This window comes from Phacochoerus africanus, chromosome 1 (assembly GCF_016906955.1).
Source record: "Phacochoerus africanus isolate WHEZ1 chromosome 1, ROS_Pafr_v1, whole genome shotgun sequence".
Classification (NCBI taxonomy): Eukaryota; Metazoa; Chordata; class Mammalia; order Artiodactyla; family Suidae; genus Phacochoerus; species Phacochoerus africanus.
Genome location: NC_062544.1, coordinates 112367932 through 112386646, shown reverse-complemented (window position 1 = coordinate 112386646; position 18715 = coordinate 112367932). Strand labels below are relative to the sequence as shown.

At 44.3% G+C, this 18715-nt stretch overlaps 1 protein-coding gene across 10 annotated transcripts in view; it reads right to left on the bottom strand.

The window, feature by feature from the left end:
* DAG1 (dystroglycan 1) overlaps positions 1-18715 on the bottom strand; it is a 59329-nt gene that overhangs the window by 26969 nt on the left and 13645 nt on the right. Inside the window, exon 3 of one of the 10 annotated variants that reach the window (XM_047774367.1) lies at positions 5522-5683. The exons of 7 other annotated variants lie outside the window; for them this stretch is intronic. The gene's annotated coding sequence lies outside the window, so the exon portion shown is untranslated. Of the gene's footprint in view, positions 1-1109; positions 1362-5308; positions 5421-5521; positions 5684-18715 lie in introns of those variants that run through there. 2 more of the 10 variants (XM_047774396.1, XM_047774349.1) reach the window with 2 other exon arrangements.

Sequence of the window (18715 nt, the reverse complement as noted above, 5' to 3'; positions counted from 1 at the left end):
ACCTGCTGACCTCTGCTGACCTCGAGTGGATGGCTTTTGCCCCCCGATTCAGCAGGTCATAATCTGCATATTCTTAAATTTAATACACTTGCTCCAGCTTCAGAACACAGTAACAATTTTGAAAAAGAGGATAAAGAGGAATTATTCTACTTAATATCTACTTAGTTAAGAAATCAAGATTCTTGGTGGAGTGACAAACACATAAATCAATGGAACAGAATAGAGAATCTAGAAATAAGCCTAAACAAGAATGCTAAACTGATTTTTGACAAGGGTACAAAGCAGTTAAGTGGGGCGGGGGGAAGAGTTTTTTCAACAAATGGCACAACCCAGACGTCCCTTCAATGGATGAATGGTTAAACAAACTGTGGTACATCCATACCATGCGATACTAACAAGCAATAAAACAGAATGAACTACTGATATGCTCAACAATTTGGATGAATCTCAAGAGAATTATGCCGAGTGAAAAATGTTACTCCCCAAAGGTTATATACTTTATGATTTCATTTACATAACATTCTTGAAGTGACAAATTATAGAAACCAGAAAACAGATTAGTGGTTGCCAGGAGTTAAAGAGAGAGCTAGGACATGAGGGAACTAGATGTGGCTACGAAAGCGCAACATAACAGATCCTTGCTGTGAGAAAATGTTTTGTGTTTTGACTGTATCACTGTCACTACCCTGGTTGTGATACTGTACTATGACTTAAGATGTTGTTATCAGGAGAAACTGGGTAACGGGTAGACAAGACTTCTCTGTATTACTGTTTAACAACTGCCTGTAAATCCACAATTATCTCAAAAAAAAGCTGAACCTAAAAAAAAGATAAATTTGAATTGGAATTTTAGGTTTCTATTCAATAAAGGATGCCATTATATAGAAAGTAAAAAGGACCAACCACAGCCTAGGAGACAGCTTTTAAGTGCATAGCATGGCTAAAGGATTCCTATCAAAATATATCAAGTACCTCCCCAAAATAACAATGGGTTGAAGACAGAGAGATAACAAAGAAAATCTGAAGATCAATAAACATTCAAAAAGACCTTCAACTTCACTAGTAATCGGGGAGGGGGGAGAAAACTAAAGCAACATGAAAAAACTCACCATAACAATCAGAATAGGCAAAAATGCTGAAATGTGACATCACTGAGGAAAAGGAGTTGCATAGCTACTGGCGGGAGTGTGGGATTGTCCAATCACCTGGAGAGGACTGACCAACCCTGCTGGGCCCTTCCATTCCTTGGCACACACCCAGAGGAATGCGCACACTACAAGGAGAGCTAGAACAAGTACATTCATTGCAACAGTGGAAAGCTGGAAATGACTCCAAGGTTCATCGGTGGGAGAAAGCACCAACAGGCTGTGGTACATTCACTTCATGGAACTCTGTAGGACAATTAAAATCAACCAAAATTACAAGAACTGAAATAGATAAATCTCAAAACACATTTAGCAAAAAGAGCCACTGCATAAAGATATTAATACCATTTATGTAAAATGTTTATATACTATTTATAGATTCATTTAAATGTAATAAATAAAATCACACATGCAATCATAAATACAAAATTGAGGATAATGGTCAGTCTAGGAAGAGAAGGCAAAGGAAAAAGGAAGGGTTCATAAGGATCTCCAAATTTATGACTGCTTCACTTCCTAAAATAGGATCTCACAAAACAAACAAACAAAAACACAGAAGAACATTAAGGTATGACAAGTCTGGGTAGCAAATACTCAGGTTGTGTAATATTGCTGATCCAGGTCCTCTGCCAAGTACCTGTAGTACACGAAGGCAAAGAGCTTAGAGCTTGTCTAAGTCATGTGATCTCAAAATAATACAAGTTATAAAACAGCTAGCACCTCCTGCTCTATCTCACCTCTCTGTGTCTTTTTCACTGTCTTCTCAAGACTGGAAAACCCTATCCTCAAATATGTGTCTGGTGTATTCTGAATGGCATCTAAATTCCAGATCCCAGGTCTATAGAGCTCTTGCACTGCCCTAACTCTACCTTATCCATCACCCCTATCTCTGTCCACCTCTATCTCACGGTGCCCACATCACCTTTAACACACTGTGCCAGGCTGGAGATCAAACATGCTTCCTGGCACTGCAGAAACGGTGCCAATCCCACTGCAGCACAAAGGGAACTACCAACTTTTCTTTTTAAATCTTCTTCCCATGGGGAGTTCCCGTCGTGGCACAGTGGTTAATGAATCCAACTAGGAACTATGAGGTTGTGGGTTCAGTCCCTGCCCTTGCTCAGTGGGTTAAGGATCTGGCGTTGCGGTGAGCTGTGGTGTAGGTTGCAGATGCGGCTTGGATCCCGCATTGCTGTGGCTCTGGTGTAGGCCGGTGGCTGCAGCTCCGATTAGACCCTTAGCCTGGGAACCTCCATATGCCGCGGGAAGCAGCCTAGAAAAGGCAAGACAAAAAAAAAATCTTCTTCCCAGGTCTTTACTCTTTTGTGTACTTACTTTTTTTCTACTATTAGACTCAGTAGATCTTTTACCTTCCCAATCTGATACTCCATTTAAAAATTCTCAGCTTGGAGTTCCCGTCGTGGCTCAATGGTTAACGAATCCTACTAGGAACCATGAGGTTGTAGGTTCAATCCCTGGCCTTGCTCAGTGGGTTAAGGATCTGGCGTTGCGGTGAGCTGTGGTGTAGGCTGCAGACGTGGCTTGGATCCCGTGTTGCTGTGGCTATGGTGTAGGCTGGCAGCTACAGCTCTGATTAGACCCCTAGCCTGGGAACCTCCATATGCCAAGGGAGCGGCCCTAGAAATGGCAAAGACAAAAAAAAAAAAAAAAAATCTCAGCTTATTTGAAAACAGCAACAGTATGAGACACACCCTGTCCTACCAGTCTCATAAGCTCAATCTGCTATCTGTGGACATATGACAACACAGGGTATCTGTTTCATGGACATGACTAAGTGCTCTGCATTTAGCAAGCAGGCAATGTCCAGGGCACAACTCCAACTGCTATGTGTTGGTTTTCCATATTCTGGGAAGAAAAGGTCTTTTTTACAGATTGCCAAATCCTTCTGATAGTGGCTTCCTATAAGCAGGGTCCCTGTGCTAGCAGACCCTCAGGCTACATCCAAACACCAGAATTCGCACATCCTGGAAGTCTTTTACACACAGTCTCACACTCATACCCTTGGTCATCTAGAGATGGAGGCTCTATGGAGATTCTCCTCCTCATTTCTCAGAACCAAGGCCTAAAGAGAGGTAACACTCAAGTATGGTCACACACAGCCTGTGGCCGGAACATGAACTGAAGAAACTACAACCAGAGTTGCCCAGTCTTCCTGACACAGCCACTCATTTTAAACACTACACATGCACACTCACATTACCCTCTGCAACATCAGAGGGACTCAAGGGTAGCCCAAGAATACATCTCAGCTGAACTTGCCCCTCTCCAGCTATAAAAAGCTGCCAAAGCTCTTCTACTGAGAAAATAGGTAGTTGGAATGGGTACTTCATTCCTCAGTGGCAATTCCCACCACTAAGACTGAGCTCAGCACTGCTCCAAACCCCAGCAAAATCCAACTCTGTGAAGAAGGACCTTCCCGGAGCCTTGGTAAAACTCCACGCAGTCTGAACACAAGCTCAACAGCCAGGGCACACTGTGTGAAAAATGGGTGTACTTATTTTCTCCAATTGTGACAATGGAGCAGAAATAAAAAGTGAACTTTTCAGCAATGCCTAAAAGGTGGTATTCTTTGTAAAACAAAACATAAAAATCTGCCCTAGAAGTAGGTATATTTAAACTTTACCAGATCAAAACAAATAAATAAATAAAGTTTACCAGATCAGTCAGTAAGGACACAACTAAGGAATCAAAAGCATTACGCAGTGACAGGCAAGGATCCCAGATACTTGAGAAAGAGTTCAGCAGAATCCTTCTGGCCATCTTCCTGTCACCCATACTAATCCCTATCTATCAGCAAACGAAGCATATGCTGTGTGAGTGGTGTCTGTATCTGTTTCTCTCCCCCGCCCCCACTGCATATGTATCTCTATGCGACCACGACAGGAGACACAAGGATCTGCAACCCTACCCTATCCACACAGCCTTGGGTCCCTGAGAACTAGAGGATTCCTCTGGAATTCCAGCCCCAAGAAAGAAGCAGCTCTGTTCCACTAAGGCTACCTCCCAGAGGTTATGAGTGCCACACGTGCAAAGGAGGCTCAGTCGACAAATACTTTTTCCACTCAAAAAACACAAGGAACAAATGTATAGATGGTACTAACTCAATTCATAGTAAACTTACCATTTCCCCATTTGCAGAAAAACCCACAGGGAATGAAACTTTAAAATGTCTTAACTATAAAAACTCTGAGGAGTTCCCATCGTGGCTCAGCGGTTAACGAATCCGACTAGGAATCATGAGGTTGAGGGTTCGATCCCTGCCCTTGCTCAGTGGGTTAATGATCCAGCATTGCTGTGAGCTGTGGTGTAGGTTGCAGACGAGGCTCGGATCCCGTGTTGCTGTGGCTCTGGTGTAGGCCAGCAGCTACAGCTCTGATTCAACCCCTAGCCTGGGAACCTCCATATGCCGTGGGAGCAGCTCAAGAAATGGCAAAAAAAAAAAAGACAAAAAAAAAACTCTGAAAGAATGGCTTCCTACTAGTTTTTACCAAGAATGAAGGAAAAGTTGTGAGATTCAACCCATTATTAACCATACAAAATAAGGCAGAGGCAGCCCGCCCCACCATTTTGGAGGAACTACTAATCTCCAATAGCTATATAAACTAAAAATAGTACTTAAAACTGTCAAACTGCTGCCATTCACCATGGTAATTGAAACGTTTAAGGAAAATGGGATTTTCTTTTTATAGCCAAACCAAAAATAACAAAATTCCATAAGCTTGCTTTAAGTGGTTTTGGAAAAGTCAAAATAAATAATCTTAAACCACTTTATGTTGCATCTAACAAAAAGGCTTTTGTCCAGACACTCAGAAGTTAAAATTTAATATTAAATGTCAGTCTAATATTAATATAAAAATTCTAGAGGGTTAATCAGTTTAAAACTTTTCAATCTGATGGCCAACAGGATGTACTCAACACAATGGAAAACAATAGTGTGAAGTCATTGCTTATATGGGCTTCAAATACCAAAAAGACAGGCAGATTTCTCTGCTTTGAGTTTAAAACAGGCCTTTTTCACTTCTTAGTGTCAGATGAGGAAGGTGTTGAGTCAACTCTCTGGGGACAACGCAAGGTGTCATCCTAAAACTGTTCATAGCTCAGGAGGCATATAAGGTTTCCATTACATGAGACCAAGTTCCTACCTGGCCTGTGCGCCATAGGAGTATCACCAGAGGTGTCGGGGCAGCCTGGCGAAGACACCATTAGGGAGCTCAGGAACCCCCAAGAGTCCAGGGTCACATACACAGCAAGAGATTTCAAAGTAAAAACATGTGTGAAAAAAATTACCACCCGTGAGAAGCAAGCACTACACAATAGTCTACCAAACAGAAAAGCTATCTGAACACTTTTCTTACTTGGAAAATTCTTGCAAACTCTCAGTTATCACAAATACCAAAAGCAGAGGTTCCCGGAAGGGCAGTGGTTTCTGTTGATGGTAGTTTGGGTTTCTCAACAAAGGCAGGAAGGAAGTAAAGGTTTTCTACCTGGGTACAAACCCACTCAGGTGCAAACACATCCTGGAGGAAGGGAAGAAAGACAAGGTTCAGATGCCAGACTGAATGGCCACTCCACTGGACCATGGTTTTTAACCTGGGTAGATTTTTAACATTTTATGTGATAAAGCTCACTGAAAAACAGCTCCTTCTACACTCCACTGAGCTCCATATGCTGCTGTTAAACATTATTCAGTATTCAACCATTCACACAAAACAGTTAAGAGAGTTATTTTTTCCATTATACTACACAAAAATAAAAAATAAGTACCATAGGAGTTCCCTGGTTCAGAAGGTTAAGGATTTGGAGTTGTCACTGCTGTGGATCAGGTCACTACTGTGGCATGGGTTTGATCCCTAGTCCTAGCATGGAACCTTTGCATGCCGTGGGCATGGCCAAAAAAAAAAAGAACCATACCTCAAAATGAATTGCTAATCTGACTTCAACAAATTAAGTTTAGAAAATAAAATAAAAATTTTTTAAAAAGGCAAAAAGAGGAGTTCCCATCGTGGCGCAGTGGTTAACAAATCCTACTAGGAACCATGAGGTTGTGGGTTCGGTCCCTGCCCTTGCTCAGTGGGTTAACGATCCGGCGTTGCCGTGAGCTGTGGTGTAGGTTGCAGACGCGGCTCGGATCCCGCATTGCTGTGGCTCTGGTGTAGGCCAGTGGCTACAGCTCCGATTCGATCCCTAGCCAGGGAACCTCCATATGCCCGGGGATCGGCCCAAGAAATAGCAAAAAGACAAAAAAAAAGGCAAAAAGACAAGGGAGTTCCCATTGTGGTGCAGTGGTTAACGAATCTGACTAGGAACCATGAGGTTGCAGGTTCGATCGCTGGCCTTGCTCAGTGGGATAAGGATCTGGAGTTGCCATGAGCTGTGGTGTAGGTCGAAGACACGGCTCAGATCCCACGTTGTTGTGGCTGTGGTGAAGGCTGGCGGCTGCAGCTCCGATTAGACCCCTAGCCTGGGAACCTCCATATGCTGAGGGAGTGGCCCTAGGGGGAAAAAAAAAGGCGAAAATAATTGTTGTCTGCTGGCCTTCCTGACCTAACTGGCTAATCAGATTCCAGAACAGTGCAGTGAGATGAAGTATAAGGGTGGCCCAGCCACTCCCAGGTCCCTACTCAGGCTCTCCCTTACTGCAACCCTTCAGCCTGCCAGCGGTGTCGACAATATACACCTCAGAAGCCAGACACGGGTATCCCGCCTGCAGTGACTGGGAGCCCTTCCACCATCAGTGTAAGGTGCCATTGTTCTGAGTATTTATCTAGGCAAATATTCAGTGTTTAAAGTTGTGACCTGCTGTTGGCCACATTCTTGTTTGGGGCCACATTCTTAAGGCTCGACCATGAAGAACATTTCAACCATGCCAGAAACTGCCAGATCAACAAATCCTGTTTATAAAAGGACAAGACACAACTAGCACCCACTCCCTTTGTTTAGACTTTCTTGCTAGCTGAATTCCTTCCCTCCCACATATGGCTCTAATTGGCCCTTTTACCTACCTCAGCCTTGCCACAGCTACAAAACCTAAATAACCACAAACTTCTCTGGTAAGTTTTAGGGGTGAGCTTCCAAAGGCTGGAGCCAAAGAGACAAAATATGACCTTGCAGACTTCGGGAACCCCTGCTCTGCAAAGCCACAGCCAGCAACTCTACGACCAGGAGCAAAGCAGTGGGCAAGGCTATGCTGAGCAGAAGAGGGACGCCTGCCATGCATGACCCTGGAATCAGGCCTAGAATGGCACCTGAAAGCATCAGCCCCCAAAGAACTGGTAAAGGGAAAGCTCCAGGGCCAAATCCCATCAACTCCTGCATTGCCGGCTTCCCCAGCAAAGAATGCTGGGCTGCTCAAGAACCACAGCAGATTCAGAGGAACATATCCAGCTCAGGTATTTATACACAAAGTAAGATGGGGCAAACCCATTTTCCCCAAGGCTTTCCTGCTCCTCAAAGCTCCAGGAAATCTGCTGCGACAGATTTATCCAGGCTTAACACAACTGAAGAAATACTTGAAGCTGCCCTTGTCCTCTGCTTCTACCGCCTCTTTCTCCAGGCTTTGGGCACTCGCTTAGCAAAGAAGAAAAAGTGGGTTTCCACTCAGTAGTAACTATTTGGAAATTAATTCATGGATTTTATTTATTTATTTGGGGGGGGCGTTTAGGGCCGCACTTGAGGCATATGGAAGTTTCCAGGCTTGAGGTCTAATTGGAGCTGCAGCTGCCGGCCTACACCAAAGCCTCAGCATCACCAGATCTGAGCTACATCTGCTACCTACACCACAGCTCATGGCAATGCCAGGTCCTTAACCCACGAGTGAGGCCAGGGATCAAACCCACATCCTCATGGATACTAGTTGGGTTCATAACCCGTAAGCCACAATAAGAACTCCCCAAGGATTAAAAATTAAAAGCAAAAACAGATAAGAGAAAGACAAATGCAAAAGATCATCTGTCTTATCAAAAGGGTACAGCTACAATTTACATATTCCCAAGTAATGGGGAGAAAGTAGCAGCACCAAGTACTTTTCAGTGGTGGCCAGAATCTCCTAATGCACAAAGGTGTTGTTTTCTTCTTCCAAACAGAGCCAAGATCTAGATTTCAAAGCTGGACTATTGTCAGGAACGAATGGACTCCCATAGCCTGAATGAACAAAGATCCCACCAGCCCACAGTTTAATTCTTCAGATACTCTATCTTCTTCTTTTCCCAAGAATCTTCAACTGACTTCTAATATAAGCACAGAAGCCCCCGGCCCATCCCAGTAGTCCTTACTCTCTGTAGATCCCTCTGTAAGATCTCTTTCAGGATTTCGCTATTATAACCCACGTAGATGTCTCGCCGATCAACCTGACTCAGAACAGGATGGGGAGCAAATGGAGCTCCTCAGAGATTCCTCTCATCACAAGGGAGAGAGCAGACTTCCAATCCTCTGCCAGCCTTAGATCACTACCCGCAAGTTCTTTCTTGTGACAAAGAACTAAAAATATAATAAATTCACCAGTTACCAACAGTATTTATCTAGAGAGCTGGAGTTTTTTGTTTTGTTTTGATCTCAAAGTCAAGCTCTCTTTATAAACTCATAATCCACAGACACCTCAAAAAGTCTCTCAGGCTCTCTACTTGCAGAAAAGTTAAGAAGCAGGTGGAAGTCACCCGACATGTTCTTGACACCAGAGTTTCCACATCTTGTACCCTGAGGATTACTGCAGCTACCAACTTGAACAGCAGCTTTCAGAAGGATCCACTCTGTAAAGCAACTGCAACTATTTCAAAGACTAATTTAAAGCTTACATATCTGCTTTTTGCATTATTTGCAATGCATCCAGGGATCGCAGCTCTCTTTTACCTTTACAGACTAAGTTCTAAGTACTTGAATTTGACAATGACTATGGGGCCAGGGAAGTAACAAGACCTCGACCTCAACAGGCATCTAAGACTCAGTGAGTACCTCACAAAGGACTGGTGTGCATCTGTCTGGTAATGATTACTTCCTTGTGGCTCATGTCCTGCTGGATGACCCACAGCACCAAAGGCTGTAAATGGTTAGTACACAGCACTTATTATATAGGCCTGGACACAACAGGCTTTAAAGGAATCATATCTAAACATTCTGAAGGAGAATAAATATGTCCTAACTTCATCTATACCTCAATAGGAAAGCAGTGGTCTTGTCCAAGAGAACCTCAGGTGTGGATGTACTCTGGGGGTGGGACTGGAAAGAGGTCAGCGACAATCACAGGTCGAAGAACTATAGAGAGCAGAGCAACGGAGGGTGCAGTGGAACAACAGCAATTTTTTGGCTGACAGGATTTTTAAAGAAGTAATTTTGTAAATCTAAATGTTCCTAGAAACCTTGTTTTCTAGTCAAATACAGAATGAAATAACACCAAACACAAAAATAATTAACAGCATGAACAGAGATAACTTAGGCAAATGAAAAATTAAATAATGATACTTCTGGAGTTTCCACTGTGGCACAATGGATTAAGAATCTGACTGCAGGAGTTCCCGTCGTGGCGCAGTGGTTAACAAATCCGACTAGGAACCATGAGGTTGCGGGTTCGGTCCCTGCCCTTGCTCAGTGGGTTAACGATCCGGCGTTGCCGTGAGCTGTGGTGTAGGTTGCAGACGCAGCTCGGATCCCGCATTGCTGTGGCTCTGGCGTAGGCTGGTGGCTATAGCTCCGATTCGACCCCTAGCCTGGGAACCTCCATATGCCCCAGGAGCGGCCCAAGAAGTAGCAAAAAAAAAAAGAATCTGACTGCAGGAGTTACCACTGTGGTGCAATAGGATCAGCAGCATCTCTGGAGTGCAGGTTCAATTCCTGGCCCAACACAGTGGGTTCAGATCCAGTGTTGCCACAGCTGCATAGGTGGCAACTGAGGCTCAGATCTGAGCCTCTAGCCCAGAAATTTCATGTGCCATGGGCATCCAGAAAAGACCAAAAAAAAAAAAAAAAACCCAAAACCTGACCACAGCAGCTTTGATCCCCAGCCTGGTGCAGTGGGTTAAGGATTTGGCGTTGCTGCAGCTCCAGCATAGGTTGCAGCTCCAGCTCAGATTCAATCTGTGACCTGAGTACTTCCATACACTGCTAGTGTGGCGATTTAAAAAAAAAAAAAAAAAGATACGTGTATCTCAATGTTCATTGTGGCACTATTTACAATACCCAAGATATGGAAACAACCTAAATGTCCACTCACTGATACATGAATGGATGTATAAAGAAGATGTGGTATACTGGAGTTACCGTCATGGCTCAGTGGTTAAGGAATCCCACCAGGAACCATGAGGTTGCAGGTTCGATCCCTGGCTTTGCCCAGTGGGTTAAGGATCCGGCTTTGCTGTGAGCTATGGTGTAGGTCACAGATGCAGCTCAGATCTGGTGTTGCTGTGGCTATGATGTAGGCCAGCAGCTACAGCTCCAATTTGACCCCTAGCCTGGGAACCTCTACATGCCACTGTGTGGCCCTAAAAAGATGAAAAAAATAAAAATAAAAATCCCTCTAGAAACACTACAAACACAAAACATACAAAAAAGGACTTTATTTGTTTTCAAAATAACTCAAATTATAACAGAAGAAAATGTCACACTGGAGCTTGAAATTACTACACTAGGCTATGTTTGCTAAAGATTAAAAATAGTTTCATCTTTCCTTCCCAGGAGCGTTCACTTCTGGAGGAAAAAAACCCTGACCAGACCATTACCAAGTTCAAAGGTCCTTGAGCTAAAATCTGGGCAGGCTGAAATCAGTGGTTCCCAGCATCAGATTCCTAACAAATTCCTGGGCACAATTCAGAAGATATACGGTAATCCCTGGGCCAGGGATTGAACCCAGGACACAGCAGTACCCAGAGACACAGCAATGACAATGCCGGCTCCTTAACCCAATGAGCTATGAGGGAACTCCCCAAACTGTCACTTCTTAAAATTTACTAATGGAAGACCTCAGATTGTGAGGGTAAATCCACCTCCTCCCTCCCTGCTGCTGCTTGGACATGTACATGGCTAAGTGTACCCTGTATATTTTGCTCTAAAGGGTGCCCTCTCTGACTTGCATACTGATTAGAAATTTGAGGATAAAATCCTAGATGTGGAATTGCTGGATCAAAAGTTATGTACATTAGAACTGATAGATACTGGCAAAACACCTTTCAACCTACATTCCAACCTGAAGATATGAATGACTTTCCCTTTCACTAAAATTGAGTTACTGTCAAACTCCTTCATTAATGACATGATACAGAAGAAGAAGGAGAGTGGGACAGGTTGAAACAAAAAGAGACAGTTCCCCCTCTCCCATTGTTGGATTAATGGGCACGGTGGGCAGCAGTTTATCCTCTTTTGTTGTTGTATAGTATTTAACATATGAATATACCACAATTTACTGTTGGTGGGCATTTGGGTTATTTTATTTTATTTTATTATTTTTTTGTCTTTTTGCTATTTCTTTGGGCCGCTCCCGCGGCATATGGAGGTTCCCAGGCTAGGGGGTCGAATCGGAGCTGTAGCCACCGGCCTACACCAGAGCCACAGCAATGCGGGATCCGAGCCGCGTCTGCAACCTACACCACAGCTCACGGCAACGCCGGATCATTAACCCACTGAGCAAGGGCAGGGACCGAACCCGCAACCTCATGGTTCCTAGTCAGATTCGTTAACCACTGCGCCACGATGGGAACTCCTGGGTTATTTTTAATTTTTGTTTTTTGGTTTTTTTTTTTGCTATATTCATGGCATGCAGAAATTCCCCAGCCAGGGATCAAACCTACACAACAATAGCAACCTGAGCCACAGCATTGGCAAAACCTGATCCTTAATCACTAGGCCACCATGGAACTCCATGTTGTTAAATTTTTAATTATCACAAATAGTACTGATATGAACCATTCTTGTCTATGGCTTCTGAGTACACCTAAGAATGAATTGTTGGATATAGTTGATGTTTTAATTACTGGGAATTTTGTTTATATACATCTGTTGTATTTTATTTTTGATCTTTTTGCTATGGAGAATCTCAGGTACACACAGAAGCAGAATCCCATGTACCTATCACAAGCCCCAACATTCATCAACTACTGGCCAATCTTGGTGTATTCACACCCCCAATTACTGCCTGCACACATTATTTTGAAGTGAATCTCAGACATCCTGTTATTTCATCCATCAGTAGTTTAGTGTGTATCTCTAGAAGGGAGTTTGTAACCACAATAGTTGCTGAAGGGCTTCATGCTCCTCTCTAGTCCTTGTGTTCTCTGGGGGTTTGTGGCCGTTAAAAAAAAAAAAAAGTCATAGTATAGATCTCTTATACAGGAGATTCAGGGCCTCCCTCATCACCATGCCTGCTGCTGATACCCACTCCTTTGGGCAGCCCCTAAGCAGTGCCCAGCAGCCTCTCCAGCCCTTCCACAAGCACAGCCCATGTCTCCCTGATTCTGGAATTCCTTACATTCACCTCTATGAAGGACAACCCTCAGAAAACTTGAATTCAAAACAAGAAACAAAACTTGGTCTACCTGCTTAGGCCTAAGTAACCTGACTGGATACACAGAATGCAAAAACCTGAATTTATGTGGCTTCAAAATTATTTTAAGTATAAATACAAATGGAATTTTAAATGTGTGAAATAAGAGCACAACGAAAACTTCACAGGCACATGGTTAAGTGTTATAGTACTGGGGAAAGGCCAGATAAATCCTAGTATATCACACAATACCTCTTCTCAGGGGCAGTTCCCATCTGAAGAACAATGGGAATGATATATACAAAGGTACAGGCCAGCCATGAGCACAGCCCTTTTCCTCCAGATATTCAGGGTAACAACTGATTAGGCAGCAGCTCTACAAGATGGGCACACAGTAGCCCTCACACCAGACATCAGCTTGCCCTGCCCATCAAATGCTGGGGTAAACTGGGGTGGGGCCTTCAGAAAAAAAGCCACGACCAGCTGACAAGTTCCTGGGCCTGAAGCCTGAACCTAATGGCACACTAAAGCAACACTCACTCTCTCCACATGCCCACATCTCCATCCACCAGCCAGCAACACTGGCAGCTGACACACATCCCCATTCTGTAAGGCAAGTCTCCGTACCCAGAGCTTGAGATTACAAGGTAAGGCCATGACCATGACCAGAGCCCACAAAGCTTCCCACTGTCCACCCAACCTATCAGGCCTGATGGTGCAGATATGGGAAAGACTAAATTCTGGCTGCTATCTAAGCGCTACCTATTTCTCCATTTCCTTACCAGTGGGGCTGTGTGCCCTGTTACATGAAGAAGGAGGAAAATCCCTCTAAAACAGCTTTCAAATACAGAGAAAATCTGAAAACACAACACTCATAAGACAGAGCTTTAAGGTGACCATTTAAGTCATCAGGAGCCACACCTTCCTTTACAGATGGGTAAACCAAGGCTTCCACAGTCCCCCGGATGGTGAGCAATGAAGCAGGATGAAAATTCCTCTCCTAAGTCTCAAACAACCTTTTCCCCATCACAACACCCTATCAACATAGCAGATTAAGGATATGGTGTTGTCACTGCTGTGGCTCAGGTTGCTGCTCTGGCATGGGCTAGATCCATGGCCCAGGACCTTCCTCATGCCACAGGCGTGGCCAAAAAAAAAGGGGGGGGGGAGGGGAAGAGAGGAAACCTGAAGAGAAGGAATAAGATGATGGACAGATAATGAAAGAGAGTAGAGCTGAGAATTTGGGGAAAAGGGCAATGTAAAGGAAGAAGGGAGGGCCTGAGAGAGTGACAGGACTATGAACCCATCTCAGTGATTTAGGCCAGGGAACACATCTGGGCTTTTCCTCTTGCAACACCTGTGCCAGGGAAACTGGTTTGACAAGGACTGCAGAGCAACTGAGAGGCTGAGCTGGGCCTGGCCTTTCCTCAGGCCCCACTACCCTGTCACAGAAGTGGTGCTCTGAGTACCTGCTATGAGCAAAGTATAAATAAAAGGAAAGAAAGCAGCACTCCAGAGGAAGACCCAAACCACCTCAGTCTTGTCAAAGGGACCAAACCTGAGGCTGACCAAGCCTTGAGATCCTGCTACTGATTCACAGGAAATATGGAGAAAAGCATGCTGAACAGCACCCTCGAACACAATCTGCTGAATCTGGACTGTGGGAGATTCTACAAGTCTAAAAGCCCGGGTTCTTCAGTAGATAATTACAGAGAAAAGGGACAGAGGGGAGAAAATGTAAATAAAGCAACTTAAAAGATATGCCAACTTAAAAGATATGCCAACTTAAAAAAAAAAGACAAAATTAAAATGCAGTGTCTAAGGATAGACATTTCAGAGATAAAACAATTGTTAAAAGCAAGGAAATGGATACAAAAAGACAAGATGGGATCACCTTGGGAAGGAACGGGAGGGGAGTTGTGGCAGAGTTGGGGCCCACAAAGGGACCTGTAGTGAAACCAACAATGCTCTGTTTCTTGACCTTATAATTCACTAAGCTATACTTTTTTTTGGGGGGGGGGTGTTTTCTCCATTTTTGTTTCATCTTACACTAGTAAAGTTTTTTAAATTTAGAAACATATATTTTAAAAATAAGATGAAATAAACATAAAACCAGCCCTGGAAGAGCTTGAGGACTTTATGAAACAGCATATGCAAAAAGACAATCCCAACAGGAAGCGCAGAACAGAGAGGGTGGCCTCATAGGCAACTGTGTGGTGACCTCTCTTTCAGGGGTTGGGCCTTGGGAACCACCACTGGCTGTTCATCCAGGTCCCACACTCCAATAGCTCTGCTGCTTACTAAGCTCATGTTGTAGCTACCTGCATAGCTCCTTTATCCCTCTCAACTGGTTCCCAGGGATATAGTAAAGGTGTTGAGGTTTTTTTAAAAAACAAGGTGCCCCCAAATCCTGACAATGTATCCAGTCATTACTCCCTTCCACAGTAGATTTTCCTGATTCCCAGAGACTGAAAAGTTTTAACTTCCTCCCCAGGTCAAGCACACCAGCATTGTCTTTCAGGCTCCTCAACTCTGGGCTAGTACAATCTCACAGCCTCTGTTTCTGTTCAGCTAGCTCTATCTATGCCACCAGAACTCCATCCTCTCATGGTTGGCCAAAGCCTCCATACCCATCTCCCACCCCTACCACTAGCTGACATGGCCCCATAGTGGCCTCTAGTCTCCACTCCTCTCCATCCCCAGACAGTAACCCATTGCACTCCTCACCTCCAACCTCCTTCAGCTGACTTAGGGATTAAAAGAGAAAACACAGGAGTTCCCTGGTAGCCTAGCAGTTAAGGATCCAGTGCTGTCACTGCTATGGCTTGGTCACTGCTGTGGCCTGGGTTCAATCCCAGGCCTAGAAATTTCCACATGCCATAGGCAAGGCCACAAAAAACAAAAAACAGCAAATATGGCAAAGTTCCTCTGCACACTGTGAGTGATCTTCTCCCTCCCTACCCCTTTCCAAGGTTCATCTTTCCTAATTCCCCTCCCATCTCCTCCTACAGCTTCCTCAATTATCCTGCAAAGCCCCCCTAACACACACCCTCATCCAAATCATTATCAAACCAAAAGGGGTACCCACAGTTCACTGTGACCACTCCCTGCAACTCCATCTCAAAGACCCCATCAGAATCACCTAAGGCATCAGGGTCAGGAAATGGCTCAATAGGACACAGACACATCAATGTGTACCCAAATGTCACCTTGGCTTTGAAAATAATCTAGAATGGCTTACAAGCTAAGATCCTCTCCCTGATCCCTTATGTCACACTCTGAGATGGGCCTAGCCCCCCATTTCCCCTTATGATGAATCAGAGGCACATGGCAGTACCATCAGGTTCTCCAAACTACACTTCTTCTGAAAAAGATTAACTGAGGAGTTCCCGCTGTGGCTCAGAAGTAATAAACCCAACTAATATCCATAAGGATGTGGATTCAATCCCTGGCCTCATTAAGGATCTGGCATTGCCATGAGCTACAATGTAGGTCATAAATGCAGCTCAGATCTGGCATTTCTGTGGCTATGGCATAGGCCAGCAGCTGCAGCTCCGATTTGACCCCTAGCCTGGGAACTTCGGTATGCTACAGGTGTGGCCTTAAAAATCCCCCCAAAAAAAAATCAACTGAAGGGAAACAATAATCACTTATCCACACTCTTTTCTTCAGGGCAGGGGTAGGGCCCAATCCTCTCTTATCCATCACCAGATCGATTTCCAGGGCCTAGCACAGTGCCCTGGACATGACAGTGACTCAAAAACCATCTGCTTTAATGAACAAATAACTGAAACTCACTGCCAACCGGGCCTGCTTGCTGGGTGCCAGATGACAGTCCCCTCCACAGCGCATGGTTAGCCTGTCTTATAGAGCCATTTAACAGTTAATATTTAATTTTAAACACTTCCTAAATCAAATTCCTCTTTTCTTTAACTTTTTCCAAGTATAACATATATTCATTAGGTAAGGTGATGCATGAAAAGAAAAGGACCTGACACAAAATACACACCTTAGGTTTCTCACTGTGGCTCAACAGGTTAAGGATCTGGCACTACCGCAGCTGCAGCTCAGATTCAACCCCTGGCCTGGGAACTTCCATACGCCACAGGTGCAAGAGGGGAAGGAAAAAAAAAAAAAAACCTTAAAATATATATACAGGAGTTCCCTGGTGGCCTAGTGAATTAAGGATCTGGGGTGGTGTTGTCACTACTATGGCTCAAGTCACTGCTGAGGAGAGGTTGGAGCCCTGGCCTGGGAACTTCCGTGTGCCATGGGTGCAGCCAAAAACAAACAAACAAAAAAACAAAACAACAACAACAAAAAACACACATATACGCATACATACAAAATACAAACAATCTTAATCTAGTCACTCATATCATCTCTTATGTGTGTAATGTTTCTGTGCTTCAGACAACCTGCATGAGCAGACCAGCTAAGGAACTTGTATACACACAAGTGTCCTGCTTTTGCCACCCCAGATCCAAATTCAAAATAAAACAGCCAAGGTCAATAATCCTGTCACAACGATAAGGAGTCTGTAGTGCCTGCAATAAAAATGGGCTTATTTCTACACAGGATTCTGTTGTACTGAGAATCAGTTCCTGTACAGTGGCCTCCTCTGGACTGTTCTTAACTGCCCCAGGACTACTCCCAGGCTGGGAGAAGCCCTGTGGGCTCTGCTTCCCCTCTACCCTATCAGAGGATTAAGACTGAGCATTTAGAGATTTTCAGCTCCCCTCTGGTGGTATCATGTCATTTTCTTATCTGTTAAAAGCCAACGGCTCTACACTCACTGTCTCTAACACAAAGGTCAAAGACCAAATGCCTTCACCATCTGGAAATCACCTGGAGCCTTCTCTACTGGGAACCCACAGGCAGTTCCCCCTCAACACAGAATCATAAAATACAGTGCCTTCATCACCTGGAGGCTAGAACACAGTATTTGTCTTTAGGATAATTATCCTCTGCTCAGAAGTTGAGCACCCTCATCTTCCTCATACCCCACAGCTCTATGTTCAATCTGTCCCTCAAGGAATCAAGAAAGCCTAAAAACACTTCAGGTTTCCCAGGAGGATGCTGACTTTACAGAGTAAGGTTCTGACATTCTAGACTAAGTTCATCCTACCAAACAACAAACAAAAAATCTTAAAATTTCCAGTGGCCCTAAAAGGCAAAAAAAAAAAATCTTAAAATTTCTGTTCTAAAGAATTCCAACTGTGAGTTCCTGCCACGGCTCAGCAGAAACGAATCTGACTAGCATCCATGAGGATACAGGTTCGATCCGTGGCCTCACTCAGTGGGTTAAGGATCTGGTGTCGCTATGAGCTGTGGGGTAGGTCACAGACACAGCTTGGATCCTGCCTTGCTGTGGCTGTGGTGTAGCCCGGCGGCTGCAGCTCCGATTCAACCCCTGGCCTGGGAACCTCCATATGCCGTGGGTGTGGCCCTAAGACCAAAAAAAAAAACACCAAAGAATTACAACTGGACAGCTCAGTTGAATTTTATGTTCCAGGTACAGAACCTACTGCTACCCAACATTCAACCAGGAGCGCTCAATGGCTCCAAGTCTCTTAAAATGTATCTGTTGGCTGAAAAGTCAAACCACTATATAGGTTACCTAGGCAGGAAGTCATATGGTCATATGAGAAAAAAATAAGTATATGTGTAGTCCCTTGAAAACCAAGGGCTTTTCATATCAGGCATGCATTGCTGCTGATAACTCAAAAATAAATAAATGTTATACAACAAAAAGGAAATAGGGAATTCCCTCGTGGCATAGTGGGTTAAGGACCTGGGTGTTGTCATTGCTGTGTCTGGGCTCACTACTGTGACACAGGTTTGATCCCTGGCCCAGGAATTTCCATACACCTCGGGTGTGGCCTAAAAAAAGGAAAACAAGAGTTCCCACTGCGGCACAACGGGACTGGTAGCATCTCTGGAGCAATGGGATGCAAGTCTGATCCTCAGCTCAGCAGAGTGGGTTAAGGATCCTGTGTTGCCAGAGCTGCAGCATAGGTTGCAACCATGGCTCAGATCTGATCCCTGGCCCAGGAACTCCATATGCCATGGTGTGGCCAAAAAA